Source organism: Cydia strobilella, chromosome 16, assembly GCF_947568885.1.
Source record: "Cydia strobilella chromosome 16, ilCydStro3.1, whole genome shotgun sequence".
Lineage (NCBI taxonomy): Eukaryota > Metazoa > Arthropoda > Insecta > Lepidoptera > Tortricidae > Cydia > Cydia strobilella.
The window spans coordinates 10,514,645-10,526,608 of NC_086056.1; the positions used below are offsets into that span (position 1 = coordinate 10,514,645).

General features: G+C 35.8%; 1 protein-coding gene across 1 annotated transcript in view; it reads left to right on the top strand.

The window, feature by feature from the left end:
* The window catches only part of LOC134748321 (protein max), a 91,623-nt gene that overhangs the window by 61,116 nt on the left and 18,543 nt on the right, over nt 1–11,964 (top strand). The gene's annotated exons all lie outside the window — the stretch shown is intronic.

The following is an 11,964-nucleotide window of genomic DNA, read 5'->3' on the forward strand; positions in this document are numbered from 1 at the left end:
TTAAAGCGAGATACAATATACAACGATATAGCGAGATATAGCGAGATACAATATATTTGGACCCGGGTATGTCCTTAAACTACGTCCAAAAGAGAGGTATGGGCACTGTGAATGACATCTCGCTTTGTGTGGTAGGGCACAAACAGCGGATGTCATTCCAGATCTAGAGCAGAGCCCAACTGGGGAGGTACCTCCACCTTACAGAAAACCGCAGCCTAGACCCTACTAATAGTGTTGTGTTCCTGCCGGTGAGTAAGGTTGCCAGAGCTCGAGGTAGAGGAGTGTTAGGGTCGGCAACGCGCATGTAACTCCTCTGGAGTTGCAGGCGTACATAGGCTACGGAGACTGCTTAACATCAGGCGGGCCGTATGCTTGTTTGCCACCGACGTAGTATATATATAAAAAAAAATTACAATGTTTCAAAAGTCAGATTCTGGTGGCATTCAATTTGACACTTAACCCTTAACCAGGCCGCGAAGAACAAGCGTGTTATATTAAGTACTTTATATATACTCGTCCATATATAGGTTTGCAACCGTATTGAACGTTTTGTACAAAATGTATTAAGTATGGAAAGCATCACGTGATCACCTGTCATGTCATAGAAAAGTAAGCGCCGTAAGCTCCGGCCCGGTCACGGCCCGGTCTAACGTGAGTCATCCTTTAGACAACTAACCGGGTTATGGGCGGAATAGTTCCCACATAGTCAAACTCTAACAAGGCAATGAGATAGTGTCATCCCACATCCTAATTCTGGTCATATTACAAAAATGCATGATGCATGAATGTTTAGCAAAGTATGAGATTAGACACAACACTCAAAATCTACAAAATATCAAAATTTTGTCCGACCTGTTCATTTCCCTGAAATTAACTTAAGTGTTCGGTTTCATCATAAACCACCGAAATTACTGGTCAAGTGAATTCAAACGACTGCCAAAGAAACATTATTAGATTTAGAAGCATGTTGTGAATGAAGATCATAAAATGATATTTTCAGGGATCGATATAATGCTTTGTAGGAGTTTTGAACTATGATAAACGGCGATGCCTATACTATGTGGTCGGCATATCACCCTTTGCCTGGTAAAGGGTTAAAACGAAGAGTCCCAGTATTTTTAGTGACCATTTTGTAGAAGTTAGGTGACTATGCATGTCGTAAATGATTAAAAAATTTATTTTTCAACTCTATTCAGTATTAGTGAGATTATAAAAAAATAATCTTATAATATCACTAATACTGCTAGCTGCGAAACAGAAGCAGTAGCTTATAATTTACTGAATACTTAGGGTTTATCCTGCTCACGCCTACTGAATCCTCCTGTATGTGTATTTGCATGCAAAAAACACAATAGACATACATTTATGTCAAAAAAAATGGAATTCTAATCAACGTGGGAGTCGCATTCGAACTTCACAAAACTTAAATTGACTCGATATTAATTTGACAGTATAAGCAATGAAATAAAACTATGAAAACGGATTATATCGCGTATATTGAATTTATAATACATCCCGACATTTCGAACTCTTTACAGCGTTCGTGGTCACCCGTTGATATAATCCGTTTTCATAGTTTTATTTCATGAGTAACTATCGCGGTAACCGAAGACAATATTAAGTATAAGCAATGCATAATCTCCACTTATAATCTCGTTCGTAGGTACTTTAGTATTAATTAACGCTTATCCAGTTAGATTTTTAAAGTTTAAATTAACTTTAGTATGAAAAGTTTGAATTTCGTAAAATGATGCTGTACATTTCATATTAAGTATTACGCTTCATTTTTTCCCGCGCTATATTTCATAATAACGCTTTCTCATGTAATTCAATCTAGGAGCCGTCCCGGTACGGGTGATGTTGGGTGAAATTTAATTCAGATATTCTGCTCGTTGAGGGATTGGCGGATATTTCGACTTTTTGCTGAATCATCATTTGTGTGTTTATTCTTAGAGCTAGAAGTTGCACCGACTTGGTAGTCGCAATGCATACATATATCTTAGGAGTAGCTAGGAGCGCCATATTTGACGTAGCACTTGACATGAATACTTGGTGTGGTTAGACTCTAGACGCTTTTTAGATATTTATCTAGGACCTACATTCCATTCCATGCTCTATGAAAAAATTTGTGATCGCTGAACAGGTAAGGTGCATTGCTGTACTTTTTTGATGTACCATCAGCCGTAAAAGTGGATGGCGACGTTATCAATTGAATTCTTTCATAATTTCTCCATGCAATTTTCGCAGCTCACTGTACTTTACAAAGCTGGGAGCGATCACTAGTATATAGGAAAAGCATCGATATTTGAGTTCATCGATGTAGGAACTCCTTACCTGTTATTTAATTTTGCCTCCTAAATTCGATGTCTGAATATCAATATGGAATAATTTCAATAAGATTTTTAAAACTGAATTCTGCTTCGTTTCTGGTACCTACCTAAATGTTATATGAGTCTAATAAATGTAGAAATGTGGATGGGTAGAATCAGTCCGTGCTTGGAAATAAATCTTGTTGTGGGGTAAATTAAATATTTAAATACAATAACAGTAACTGATGCGTTTGCATTGCGTAGGTACTGAATTAAATTGCGAGCTCTGTGCGGCACAGTTTTCTTGCGTTAATAATATCGTTGTTTATATAACGATTCGCTGATTGTATATAAATACCGGAGCATATTTATGTTGATTCTCATACATAAACAAGTTGCCACAAATTGGATAAATAGCCAACACCGATTTGTACCGACCTACTGACCAAGAAACACAAACAAAAGTTCAAAACAGGTAATTATGATTATGTTCTGCTTACGGCAAAGGATGAAATGCAGTCTAATTGCCAAGGTTCATTGTTAGGTGCTTAGGTACGTGAAAATGTTTACGTCAGATGACCCGCAAAAAAAACGCCTGTTAAAAATCTACGAAAATTTTCGGCTTCCACCTGGACGGAAAAGAAAAACTTATGATTTATGCGTACGTAACGCTGCAGCGACGGTTTTTTTATTACAATTTTTGTACGTAAAACATACCTACAGCTACTTACAACACCTGGGTGCAAGGATGAAGTCTCTCGGAAAAAGGGTCAGGTTCGTCACAAAGTAACGAAACGTAAGTGCGTAAAAAAATATTGACGCCTTACCTCCACCTTGAAAATATTGTCACGTAGGTGGTACCTGAATTTTCTCTTAGGTATCTTGATCTTAGGGATTTTGATCTTAGGTATCTTATTTTGATGCAGGGGCTTACCAAAATGACAATTATTAGCTCCATGCGTGTTTTTTTTTTTAATTTTTGTAATCATAATATATATTGTTTGAAGTTTGAACACCGGAAAAAATAAAAAGACTTTTGTAAACCTTTACATTATTTTATTAAAAAATATTGAAAATATGAAAAATTTTGAGCGGTTGAAACGCTCATAATTTTTGGCGCGAATTCGACAGAGCGTGATGACGTCACACGTTGGACGGTCTAACCGATGACCGATGTTTGCTACTAATGACACTTATGTGAACCAATCTGTCGAACGCGTGACGTCACGTGACATTTCGCGCACTAGCTTTTCGCGGGCAAATTTTTGTACTTTTTATTTATTATTTTGGGCACTAAATGATAATTTAGTAACGGAAATGCATTTGTAACATGATATAATGGTAACAAACTCGAAATTAATAATATTTCGTTCAAATATAAACTTCATGCATGAGGCTAATTGTACATCGACAAACGAAAAGAAAACGAGAAGAAAAAAATTATTCGGATGACGGATGCTACGAAAAGTCACGTGACTATTTCCATACACATTCCATAGATTCTGTGCACACTAACTCTAACGCAGAATCCATACTTACAATATTAGTTTTATGGAACTTGAATTTATCGCTAGAACTATATACTAGTATCAGCGAGCGTATCCTACCTATACTATTCCATTTGAATCCTAAAAAAATATACCCATAACACGAATTCCGCAATTCGATTCACAACAGAGGAAATAAGCTACACCTCGTTTGCGAACGAACCCTAACGCTTAACAAATGACCGGCCGTTGTGTAGTGTTTTAATAACACTTTTAACTGTTCCGGGCATCACGCTGCTACTGCCATCTACCGGAGTCCGGAAGTCAGCGTGGTCGACGCTGTGTAGTGTGGCTACTACCACTACTACCAGATTAAAAGCTCGCCCCGGAAAATGGTTATTGCTTCTCTATCACTCTTGCATTTTCGAGCGATAGAAAGTATCTGCCTTTACGAATATAACGATAATTCGATTTTTGCGGTGGACCATCTATTCAAATGTTAAGCTCTGTAATCGTTAGCCCCTTCAACCATATTTTGAGACAGCAGTGTGGCGACCTTCATACAAAAATAGGGACCATTAACTGCGAGTACAGCCAGCAAAACGATTAGCTTATCCCTTACCCCTGTTTACCTCTGCATACATATTCGTATCAGGGTTGCTAAGCGAATAATTTTGCTGACTGTACATCAGTTGTGCTGTAGAGCCGAAAAAATCGTTTTCGAAAGATATACAAGAATGACTAAAAATTCAGTCAGGATCCTTACAAACCCTCCTCCTCCTCCTCCTCCTCCTTAGGCTTACCGTGGGACTTAGTCAATCTGTGTAAGAATGTTGCTATAATATTTATTTATTTATTTATTTACAACAGACAAGAGGTTCAATAATTGATGGAAAATGGATGATTCGTTACATTATTAGTGTTATAGAGCGGACGGTAAACATACTAGGTCATTTTGTATTCCCCCGAGAACAATATACAGCACACGCAAGGTTACTACAAAAAACTCCTCAAATAATGGAATTACATAAAAGGGTAGATTATGATGTCCTTATTGTATTGATCATGGCTATCAAATAATGTGTGATAACTTATTTTCTTTCGAAGATTACCTAATGTACCTACAGTTTGCGTCAAAAGTATCTAACAACTTAAAGAGATAGAACTATATATGTAGAACAATTACTTAGACCTTTTGATCATGAATTGTAGATATATATTTTTCATTTCTCATGCTCTGAAAGAGGGTCATTGTTGTTCTAAAAGGTGTGCAGAAAATGATACGTGTCTGCACTAGAGCATTTTACGTTCGAAGTACGATTTTTTTAATATTTTGTACGATAAACAATTGAAATTAGAGTTTAAATGGATTTGTTATACAATTTCCATTCCGATATTTGACTTTTCATTTCATAAATAACGATACTTTTGCCTGAATTGTTAATTGAAAGTACCCTCAAGAAATACGATAAAAATGTATGCATTTTACTTTCCTCGTATTCGAAATGAAAAGTAGAGTGTTTAACTCGGGTGAAAGGCATCATTTCAGCCTCGGACTATTGGCGCTCTCACTGCGTTCGAGCACCAAAATACCTAAGCTGAAATGAGTGCCTTTCATCCCTTGGTTAACAATCTACTATATTTCTATTTGAAAAAATATTATTGATGCTGACTTTGCCTACCTATTTCAATATACCTAAGTAACATATTACCTATCTAATACCTAATAACATAATGATGATTATGCTTACAACTAAATACACGTGTACTGTACCTACTTACCTACAGACATTAGCTTGAGGTATCCAAAAATACCTTCACAAGCACTTATTCTCTTATATAATAATAGGTAAGGTAGGGTGCGTTGGAGTAAGATTGAACGGGTTTTTCATGAGGGATAAGACAAAAAATCCGTATGCCGAAGCATTACGGGCGAATCTTCATCTTACCCCGTAGGCTTCAACACTGAGTTACACTGAGTTTAGTTAATTTTTAAACCGAGTAGCAACTGTACGTAGTTTATTATTAATTATAAAAAGCAATGATATTTATAAAATAATTGTTAATTAGGATATTTGAGCATTGTAAAACTACGAATGACTACGATATGAGCTTTTATTCAATTTCGCACACTAAATATATGACACTCCATTTGTTTCAACATTTTCTTTGTTAAAAAAAAGAACAAAGACAAAAATGCTATTAAGGCTTAATTCAAAGCTATAATTAATTTTCGATTCACGCTGTTCTCGAATCGTGTTTTTATTGGAGCGCGTTTTTCCTGAACAAACGTGCATGGCAAGGGGGGTGTTCAAGTGGGTAGGGGGGTGTAGTGAAATGGACTCAGAGAAAGAGTGGGAACCTCCCGCCACCCCCACTGACCACTGGACGAACGGATTATGAAATACTTCATTGGGAAAAAGTCCCGCAAAAAATATCAATTTTCGACCACTGTGGGAGCCCGCGGCCATTTAATTTTGCCGACGTGGACAAGCTATAAATTAGACGCTCGTATTCACAAGAGGCATACAATTCATTTCATAACAAGTGTTGAATGTAGGTTTTTAATTATTCTAAAGTGATGTTTGTTTTAAACTAATTAAGTATACTCACTTAATTTTTACAAACATTAGTATCATATATATATATATATATATATACCTATTTAAATTTAGGTATATTATATCATATCATAGTAACTATTTTTAACCGACTGTCTTCGTATCTGGGGGCACGGTAGTGCCCCCGCCAAGATGAGCAATGCGAAGCGCATGCAATGGCACTACCTGCTTTTCTCGAAGCGCTCTGTCGCCTTTTTTTTGAACCCTCATAACTTGGGTTTGGATTACACCAGATAAACAAAATTCCCGGGATATGATGTCAATAGTAAAATAAATAAATAATCATTTATTTCAGGCATTTACAACCCATACATGTGTTATACATACAAAAAAAACGGCCAAGAGCATGTCGGGCCATGCTCAGTGTAGGGTTCCGTAGTTAGTTACCCTTCCGTCACAATAGGCTAAACTGGAGTTAGTATAGAAGATTGTTAACAAAGAGATGAAATGATGCTTGGTACCTTTCACCCGAGTTAAACAATATACTTTTCATATCGAAATCGAATACGAGGAAAGCAAAAAGACAAGGTAAATTTGCATAACCAGTATTTAATTAAAGTATTTAATAGACGTATGGCCATGATTTTTTCCTTAGAACTTACTTTTAATCGGAGACTTTGCATGTCTGGACATAAATAATCCATAGCGAAAAACATTAAATTTATGAAAAAACACATGTTTTAGGAAACTGCAGTAATTTTAAAATTATTTGTTTATTAAAGTATGAAAATCAGCGGGATTTAATTTTTTTTACTTTTTCGTTCTAAAACTGCCAATAGTCAACGACATTACTCATTCAGTCAATTAAACTGTTTTAGAATTAAATAACAAGTGAATGAGTAAAACAAGCAATTTTTTATCTTACATTTTACTTTATTTGTTTTTTTTTACGATAGGCTATTCGGTTCAAAAGTGCGTTGACGCTTTTGAGATTTAGCTTGGCACTGACTTCAAACGTAACATCAGTTGATAGCGCATTTTATTATATTCTATATCAAGTCGATATTATTATTTTTTAAGTTTTTTCTTCAAAGAAAACTATATATGTACCTAAGTACTAATATTGAACATCTAACACCCAAAGGAACATTCGGTAACAAACTATAGCTACCTATAATACTTTAATTTTGCCCCGGAGCGCAGGTAAAAGGCATCGCAAAAGGAATATATCAAAGCACCTTGTTATTTTGGCTTTGCTGCAATCTGTGCCCGGCACCTAGGGTCGCGAGGTCGCAATATCAGCGACATCACACGGACGTCCCGGAATGCCTTATATTGGAATCTGGCGAGTTTCTGTAGCGTTATTTTTCGTGGGACCTATTGAATTTACATCACAAATTCCCTCAGATTATATTTTCCGGCACGTTGAATTTTAGTGTTATTGGAATCGATTTTTGTCGAGCAATTTTTGTGGAATCTTGAATGTGTCACTGTCTCTGAAGACTAAAAACGTAATTAGAAAAAAATTAAACGGAATGTGATCAAATCATAGATATATATTATATATACAAATAGTTATAGATGCGCCACCGAGTTTAATCAGAAATTCACCGGTTTGCATGTCAAATTTCTTGCTCCACCATGAAAAAATGCTCGATCGGTGATAGAGACAAAACATAGCACTCTTTTCTATTTTCTCTTCTAGGAATCGCAATAATATCTTTCTCTATCAAAGCGTATCAGACCCTTAGATCAAATTAAATAGCAGAAGTTAGTGTGTGGTTTTTTGATTTTATTTTAATATTTACACTACAACTATAACCCTTCTACGCTATAGGTGACTAACACAGTGACAAAAGACAGATGACTAACTACCCCACCGCGCATATCAACCCGAGGGTTAGAAGTGGCAAAACATTGGCAGACAAAAATTTAGTTTTAAAAAGTTTGATCGCTTCCACGAGCAAGAAGAAGATATCAACTACTGTAAGTGACATTAGAAAAGCAATCTGAACTTAGAATTTATCAGGCTATGTATAACTATTAAATTAAACATTTCCTAAGCAATACACCATTTTATGCCAATAATGCCTTACATCATTTTGGACAGGAGCTGATTACTCAAGTGCTGAATGGATTTTTATGAAACAGCTAAGAACCACCGCAAAGAAACTCGCTTTGACGTAAAAAAAAACGATTCAAAATTGCTATGTCCGTTTGAGTGCTATGATCCCACAGACAGACAGACAGACACCCATCTTTTTGCGTTTGGGGTTAAAAATAGTGTAGGTAAATAGGTTTCAAACGTATATGCGGTCAATGAAATCTCGTAAATCTCGTAATACAAGATCGTAGATTACAGCCAGGAGTTGCTAGCTTTATATTGAGTCACAAAAATGTTATTATCGAGAGAATAAATTAAACAATTTTTGCGATAAATATTTTATTTCACATTAATTAGTTTCTCAAATAGATACTTATTCTTCGTTATGTACATAGTACAATAATATTGTCATAAAAACATTTAATAAAAATTGACTAGGGCTTGACAATATCTACATAATATTGTATGTACAAATTTAAGCTCCGGTTAAAATTATTATATGAATACATCAGTCTGACTAGATTTATTTACATTATTTCATAACATTAACACAGAGTCAACTAGCTAAGATAGCCATATTATTGTTAACAATGTACTTATACTCGTAAAGTCACAACAAAATTGAACCGAAGGTGTTAAAGAAGTAGTTCCTATTGGTACTTAACTATAATTTGGATGAATGATACATACAGGGGACTTTAATGGTGTCTCAAGTCTCGAGCAGAAAACTATGCCCCAGGCGAGACGCGCAAAAGTCCAAAAATATTTTTATTAAGGACGCAAATTATTGTTAGGTACTCAAGAAAATATGTGAAATATATTTCAAAACAAGCCTTTCGGACTGATAAAGTACGAAGTAATAATAAACCAAGGTATATTGTACATTAATTTTGTGTGACGTAGCGAACGATTCGACTTTCCGTTGACGTTATAAGACGTCTTTGGCGTCAAAGAGCTTTACCCGTTATTAGTTATTAACCAACAAGGACGCGCACGGAAAGCCGTGCCTTTAGCGGCAGGACCTCTCATGTAAAGAAATCAATAAAAACTAATAATTTTCATTATTAATTCTGCATATATGTTTTTGTAATTTTATTTTAAAAGTTACCTAGTTAAAAAGAATATTTTTTTTGTGAATTTTGGGAGTTTGCGTTTGTCGTCTTGGATACATTTTGGAGATCGGGACCAGTGGCGTAGCGTGAACTAATCTAGCCGTGGGCGAAATCGCATCTGCGAGGTCTTTTTCTTTCACTGTGCCCTAAGGGGCCTCGCGCGAGGCCCCCCTTGGGACGCGAGGCCGTGGGCGACGGCCCACTTCGCCCACGCCTAGCTACGCCACTGACCGGGACTTGACGGTCAAAGGACGAATGGTAATCGTGTGCTCGTGTGACCATTGTTCTACTTTTCTATTTGAAAATAAGTTAGCTTAGTTTGCAAATTGGCTACATTTAGATACCTGTCGATATATGTCGATACTTAGGCAGTAGAATATAAATTGAATATGAACTATTTCAGTGTAAAATGGCAGTAAAATGAACCTTTAGCTATTAAGTTATAGGTACTTATAATAATAGAACAGACCGCCTATCTACTTAATCTAACTAATTTAATTAACTATTTTACTTAATCTATTTGAATTTGATTCAACGGTTTCTGTTGACAATTAGTCATAGAACAAGGGCAGTGATTGGTACAATCTGCGTCACTTTAAATGTCTATTTGGCACATTTTATGGCAAGACGTTCTTCTATAAAACTCACATGATACGATTCTTAAGCAAGTAGATAAGCAAGAAAACGACTATACTTGCCGCAGCACTAAGTGGGGAATCGGGCTATAAAGTCAGGTACCGTACCATACCTTTGATGCGTAATACCTTAATACAACGCAGTGGTATCGCGTTTTTATCACCTGTCATGTCATGCGTCACTTTCGCGCTTACATACTTGATAGAACGTGACAAGCATGATAACAAATGATAAATAGCCGGCCATCTTAGGCCTTCTGTACACAGTCCCGCTCCAAACGGTCGTGCAAGTGCGAAAGAGATAGCATGATTCCGATGATTTACAATCTGACGCGCACTTAGGTTTGCGGCAAGTATTGACGTCGTTGGTATTCAGTCAAAGTACCTACCTACGATTGCGAGGGATACTGAATTAAAATTAAATCATACATAATAAACCTTTGAAGCCCCTAGTGTCATCGCAAATATTACGCGAAAAGAGAAAAATGTATGAATAAGTACGGCTCATAGGAAATCGTATCAAGCAATCTTTATTATTGTTAAAGATAGGTAGAAACAAATATTTGTACCAAAAGTAAAATCTTACAAAACGTATACCCATCGGTAACACAAGTTCAACAAGCATAATGTCCTTCAACAAGTTTTGATCGTTTCATCAATAATAATATTGAAACTGACAGACAACCCTGGATTACTATTGTAATGGCTTACCAACCTAGCACCTAGTAATCAAAAAATATAATAAAATATTTTATAAATATAAGAAAACTTGGTAGTTACTTATTCCACTTCGAATTATACTTAATGATTTTTCAAAACATTCATATTTAGGTATACAAAAACCGATAAAAACCTTTTTTATTGTATAATAACAACGAAAGCTTTCGATATCGCCATAATATCGTACCTATACAATACTATAATGTATAGTATAAATCTTCTCAAATGATTTTTACGCCTAAGAACAGATAAGGGAATCTGTTAAACAAAAGCCATTGTTTCTTTTATGCGAGCGGTCGGCTATTGTGATTTAAGAATAGGGTCTTAGGCGTAAAAATAATTTGAGAAGATTCATACTATAATCGAAATCGAAAGTTTGCCTAAACCTTCGATCACTTCGATGATGCCTTGAGGCCTTTCAATATTTTCAAATTCGTACATACCGAATGATATGAAAATAGGATAAATTTGAATATACAGAGGGTGAAATTGTTATCTCTGAGGGTTTGAATATGTAGGTCATACTGAACAACTTTCACTATGGGGCCAACCGCGAAATCGCGAAAACTGTTTTATAGAAAACATTGACTCTGATTAACCGAAATGTATGAAACGGCAGATTTATTTTCACGAATTCGGGGTTGGCCCCATAGTAAAAGTTGTTAAATATTCACCCCTCATAGTCAGATAACAATTTCACCCTGTATATATATATATTATGATTTATGATAGTGTGAGAAAAATGCGTTGCGAGTGAAGTCAAATGTAGGTATATCAATTTGTTAAGGTCCTCCCTTACTCGTTAAGCCTCTGAAATGACCCATGAAGATAGTTGTTTATAGCTCGGAGCCGATTGGATCGGCCAAGCCTTGATTACGGGTTGGCGTAGCTTAGCTATATGTTTGGTGACCAATTCGTATATGTGAAACAAGTAGTTGGATGCAGGTTTTTTTGTATATTTTTTTAGTGAATTGTTGTTCAGTTTAAGGTTAGTTAAATTACCTTTTTTGTAATGGACGCCCAATTAATAATAACT